Raw genomic sequence first — 6,485 nt, 5'->3', positions numbered from 1 at the left:
TGGAATGAAAGGAGCAAATAGAATGAAGCTGAAGTAGGGGAAGTTCAGACCAGACATTTGGAAAAGGTTCTTCACTGAGAGGATGGTCAGTCACTGGAACAGGCTCCCCAGAGAAGTCATCATGGCACCAAGCCCACCAGTTCAAGGAGTGTCTGGATGTCAGCCATGTGGTTTAGTTTTAGGTCATCCTGCAAGGACCAGGGAGTTGGGCTTGATGATCCTTATGGGTCCCTTCCAACTCGAGATATTCTATGATTCCAGGATTACAAAGGGGGGAGAGGCTGGCCCGTAGGCCAGCTGCAGGGGCTGAGCTAGGGAGAGAGGAACAGGACAGCATAACTGCACAAAACCAGCGGCCTTAAAGGCAGGACTTCAAAATGCTTGGAGATGCATGCAGTCAGTGTTGAGTTTAGCACCCTGCACCAGAGCTGTGTGGCACTTTCAATCTGTTAGCAGGACATCCATAATCAGATGTGCCATCACTCGTAAACACTGCTCAAGTTTGGGAATACCTCTTTCCAGAACATTCACCTGCTAGCAGTTGTCAGCAGGAGTACAGGTTAAAGGCGCAGTCTTGTTTTTACTAAGGAATTCTTGGCTTGCTTAAAACCAGTCACACAGAGACAGAGCAGCTGAAATATTCCTGTGAACGTAATACTTTAACCATTATCAATAGTAAATGCCTCCTCTAGTCTCCTGCCCCCACTCCCATCAGCCATAGCTATTTCAAATGAGTTAAAAGTGAGATCACTTCTACTTTTCTCCTCCTTTCCCCACATTACAGGCGTGATTCCATGGTAGAGATGGAAAGCAGAAGTCTCAACAGGCACCAGCTTTTATTAGTACTATAGATGGTCGGTCAAGAATTGAAAGCCATCTGGCTGTGTAAGCAGAACACTAAAAATAGAGTATATTGAAAAATACTCGGTATTGATTTTTTTCCTGCAATGAATGCAAAATTCCTGCAATTTTGCAAAAATGCAGAAACCAATTTCCTGCAAAAAGTCACAGGAATGGGTACAGATATGCTATTCCCCACATTTTACATTTCACCATCCCTCAATGATGAGAAGGGATCACCACTACTTTTCTCCATAAATTCTTCAGTTGTTTTAGCTAGTCTTGTGAAAACCTAACAAAGATGCATATGTGGTTTTCTAGTCTCTAAAGCGGTAAGCCTTTGTGCACAAAGAGGCCATAAACTGATCCCTGAACATCTGCCCCCACACCCTCTAGAAGGGACCTTGTAAAGGGCTGTTCAGTTTTAAGCTATTTGAATGTCAATGGCTTTGGTAAGGTCTGTTCCACATGCAACATCTAGACACCATTAGCCCCCGAAAACCACAGCTTTGGCAGCTGTCACTGACCTTGCATCCCTCCTGGTTTATCACACCAGGAGCACTTGGCAATTATTTTGAGATGAGCACGGAAAGGTAGTGAAAAAGAATCAGTGTTTCCTGATTTCTTTTTCTGGCGTTGCATGCAGTAAGGTGAAGTTATGCAGGGCCCTTGGCCCCTTTGCCCTTCTACCCCTTACCTGCAAATAAACCTCCACAATACACAACACGTTAGATAGTGCACCTGGGATTAGTAAACTGATTCTTAATTTACATTGCATTGGCAATGAACAATGCATTGGACAGAATCCTGGACAGAGTCTGCGAAGAGCACAACCCACCCTGTTCCCTTTCTATACACATCTTTGATCAGTCCCCTTTTGCCACATTACCCTTGTATCGCTCCTTCAACTATTTTCCACTTATGTAGCCATGAGGCGTTGTCCCCCTGCAGTTCCTATAACAGCACGTTTCACTCTGACCACGCACACAAGTTCAGCATGTCCCCTCGTTTCGGCATAGCAACAACTAAGGTATATTTGACTTGGTTGCAAGAAGTCTTTTGCTGATCTGCTGCTGTTCTGGCCCTTTTCACATTATCTAAGGCTTGCAAAGGTATAGAGTTTTTGCCAGAAGAATCCTTTTCTAGTCTCAAGTCCTTTCCCAAAAGGTTACAGAGAAGCTTACCAACAGGCACCAAGCAGCCTTTCCACCTCCCTCCTGCACCAGCAAATCTCAGGCAGCTGTGCAGAATTCCCCACGCCAGGGACATACAAGAGCACAGCTTCCCATTGCCCCTCGGTAGTTTTGTTGTTCCCCTTTGGGGCTAATACAAGCTTTTCCAGGGCTCCCTTTCCTTTTCTCCACCAGACAACGTGCGTGCCCACAGCCATCTCAGCCAAAGGCTATCTGGAGCATATCCAGCAAGTTTAACATTAGCACAGCTGCACCAAAGAAGGGAAAAGTATCATGCAATTGTGAATATCAAAAAGCAGGTGAGAAAGGTAGCTTACGTGTCCTGCTAGCAAAAGAATAGCTACTTCATGTGCTTAAGGCTCTCTGTATCTGTGAGAAAAGCCACAGAATCAAAAACCAAAAGGACAGCCAATCTGCTGTAGAAAAGGTAGCAAAACAGGGAACAAGCAAGCCACAATGAGGAGAGGACAAGTGAATGAACTCCACTCTGGTAAGCTCAGCACTACAAGACAGCTGTGGAGTAGATCTTGTAAATATGAGCTCCAACAGCATATGCATTTGCCTTTAACTTCAAGCTGAAGGGGCTGTAGGAGCTAGGGATAGAAGGAAGAAAAGAGTTCAGGCTGTAGCATTTCTCAGTGTCTCCTGTTTCTCCTCAGGTCCCACAGCCTCCACACACATAAGCAGCAGTAACTTCTTCAGCTCATTTTCTATGCACTTCCCACACCAGAAAATGGGCTGCATGTTCTCAAGGGACTGGAGAACTTCAGCTGGTGTAACACAAACAGCCAGGAAGAGGCATCACAAAGGCTGCTGCTTGAATGCAGTTTAATACAATACTAACAAAACAGCCCTGGCTGCTAGACTGCTGTTCCTCACAATGCGGCATTGTTTGAGAATTGTTTAGGCTTTTGTAATGGTTTATTGCTTTCAGCCCAACACATGAAGAATTTCAACACAAAGTGCACAGGTTTCACACTTCCCAGGGCATGTTTAATGATCATGGGCTTCCCAGTTTTCACAGACAAATTAAAGAGTCTTGGAGGTCAAAGGCTGTGACTGGTTTCATATCAGCATCCTGTGCACAATTTTCTGCTATTTCTTCCCTTGTTCAATGTTGCCTTTCAAGTACCAGAAAGAACAGGCAAACAGGCTATTGGCAAGGAAAAGGGGGATAGACCCGAGCAATCCCAAAGCCCTCACATTCACAACTTCTGCCAGAAACGACTTGGGCTGTACCTGAAAAGGTCCTAGCAATCCTCAAGAAGTCCCCACTGGAACAACAGGCATAATCGCCCAGGGTGGCAAGAACATGCTGGATTACTTGCAGGACTTCTGGCAGTCACACACTCCAGACCCACAAGAAGTTATGATGGAGTGTCTCAAGGGACGTATCTGAAAATATCCTCATGTACGGGCAAAACCCATGCCAAACTATAGAGAGGAAATGAGAACAAGCTCCATCAGTGGCATGGATAAAGCTGGGGAAGCCTGTTAAGATCTGTCAGGATCTCTATGTGCTGTCCCATGTAGGCCAAAGTCATACTTTCCTCTACCCATGCCCCAAACTGATGCATTGTATCACCACAGATCCTTCACAAATGCAGTATTATGGCTTGAAATCAACAATTTTCTGATACAAGCTATACTTGGACATAGTGGTTTGTGCTTTTGCACAAATACAGTCAATACAGTAGAGAACAGTTTTCACACCCTAAGGCCTGAGTGAAGGAGAAAAATACCTTACCTACTGTATGGACATAAAGTTATATAGAATTAACAGGAGTTTTTCAAACCACACTATCACATGCAAAAGAAACTCAGCTCCCAGCATATGTAAGGATTTCAGCCCATAAAATTCAAATTAACTATTTCAATTTGGGCTAAATTGGGTCTGTCCACTAGATAAATCTATCCCTTTATTTTCCAACTCTAGCCAAAGATTTTAATGTCTGATCTTATTATAAATATGAATAAAAACCAGGATAGTAACCATAACACTGCAGGAGCTCAGGTTGAAGGTTCCTATACCTGAGCTCCTGCAGTGTTATGGTTACCATCCCTATAATACACAGCGCATTGAAACTTAGTAGTACAGCTTTATGGTCTTAACTCTACTCCAAGAGAAAACAGCACCGTGAAGTTACTTTAGCTATGCCCATTTCTGTCTTTCAAATATCTTCATAGAAAAGCAAGAAGAGTCTTACTTAAAAACCTCAGCTAAATTCTTCAGCATCATGTAGTGGAAGCACTTAGTAAAGAGTTAAAAATTCCCACTAACCTCCATGTGTGAAATGAGAGTTGAGCAAAAAAAAAAAGTTGTTTTCGTTTGGGTTTTTTTTTTCTTTTTACCTTTGAGATGACTGTCCTGCAGTAAAACATGATTTTTATATGTGTCTGAGCTCCTGGTCTGTTAAAACCTGAAAGATGTTTAGTCTTCAGTTATTTAAGCACACAGCAGGTATCTGACCAAACCGAAAGAGTAGGAGAGGGAACAACATGCTTTGCAATTGTATTTCTCTTGATAAGCCTATAGCCTTAAATCTCTTTCTAGAAAGCTCTGTACAGAATACTGCCACATCTTTTCATTTAAAACAGAGTAGGGAATTAAGAACATGAAATAGCAGGCCAGTGATAGAAACAAAGGCCTGCAAGTCCCAAATACCAATTTCAGTGGCATCTACTAATCAATTGGTATATAAATTTTGAGTACCGTACCACACTCTTACTATCTTCAACACTGAGACAGATGCCTCAGCTGTACCAAGCCATGAACGCTAATGCTTACCTTGTCACCACTGTTCTGTATTTCTAAACTTTTTATCTCCAAAAGAGCCCTCCATTGGTAAGACAATGTCTATTAGCTGTACGAGTCAGGACCAAGTACACATTAACATTTTGAATAAATGTACAAATAATTTATTTAAAATTCAAAACTCAGAGGTACAAACAAAATATTTAAGAAACAATAAATCCAGAAATTTAAACACTTATAGAAAATACACAAACTGTACCAATTTAACCTCCCACCATTCTTCACAGAAAATGGTGAGAAGTAGAAAGACAAATCAATGCCTAATAGTTATTTTTTTCAGATTCTAGTTTAGAGGTAGAATACTACTGTGAAAGACTCAACAAAATTTACTTCGGTAGAATTATGCTACAAGTGAATTTGGCCCATATACTTATAAATGTAATGAAGACGAAAAGAAGTTTGTTATTGAGAGCTTTTATCAATAAAATTTGGCATGGCACTTCCCAAGAGATAAAGCACCTTTCCTGATAAATACTGTTTTATGCTTTTGGAAGTAAAGGATCCTGTGCTTTTTCCATTGCTGACATAAGGAAAGCATTTTAAAATAGACAGTCCCAACTTTTTGGCAGGCATAGAGAAAGCAAGTGTTTTTCAGTAGCTTGTCCAAACTGGGGGGAAAACCCCCTGTAACTATCAAAGAAGACTTTTTGAAAGACTTCGTGAATACTTGATGCTTACTTATTTGGGTGGCACAGTCCTTAAGGGGAAAAAAAAGTTAATACAATAAGGAAAAAGTCTCTTTTCCACTGCCTGAAAGCAGGGGAGCTAAGCAGTTTTCACATTTTATGTCATTGAGTCAGTGTCCACCAACTGCTACAATTCTATCCTCTTAGGGAAAAGTGTATCTGTGTGAGACACACTGTAACTTCAACTGCAGTAAAAAGTACCCAGGAAGTCTCAAAGGAATGTATCCTCCATTTTTGTTCATCAAACAACCTGCTACAAGTCAAAATCAAGATTGGAGCTCTTCAGACAATATATACAAATTAATAAAAACCAGGAACAATTTGCAAGCTCAATGACATACAACATTATTCAGAAAAAAAATCAAGCCTGTTTTTTATATACAGACGGACTGGCTGCTAAGTGCATTATTTAAATTGCTGCATGCAAATAGAATCTCTGGGTGTTTAAGGAACTTAACTATAAACAAACTGTTAAGCTTCTGCAGTTTAGTTTAACAAGGACTTTCTCAAGTATTTGCTGAAAGATATTTGTGTTTTTGAAGCAAAAAAAAATAATTTGCAATCTTAATGCCTTCTTGCTTTGTGGTGTAGTAACACTTCTAAAGAGGTAAATATGATCAAATCCCAATTTAGACAGCCAGTTCACAAGGTCTCCACTTAAGCATGGCCCTGCTTCTTTTAAGGAAAAGAAAGCAGAGAGTTAGGCCAATGTTCAGTACCTTTTAGAAATTCCATCCTTGCGCCACACATACTTTATTTACAAAATAGCACCAACACAGCAATAGTCACCACAAAAATGAACATAAGAGTTGCTGCGTTCATTCAGCAGCTAAATCTCCCATTCATTTAAATGACGGCTTTAGGTATTTAAAAAAAAAAAAAGTTGTGACCATTAATCTCAGTTCATGGAAGAAGGCAGAAATAGAAATGGACTTACTGTTATTAATGAGG

This window comes from Phalacrocorax carbo, chromosome 1 (assembly GCF_963921805.1).
Source record: "Phalacrocorax carbo chromosome 1, bPhaCar2.1, whole genome shotgun sequence".
In the NCBI taxonomy this organism is placed as follows: Eukaryota; Metazoa; Chordata; class Aves; order Suliformes; family Phalacrocoracidae; genus Phalacrocorax; species Phalacrocorax carbo.
This window is presented reverse-complemented; position numbering follows the sequence as displayed.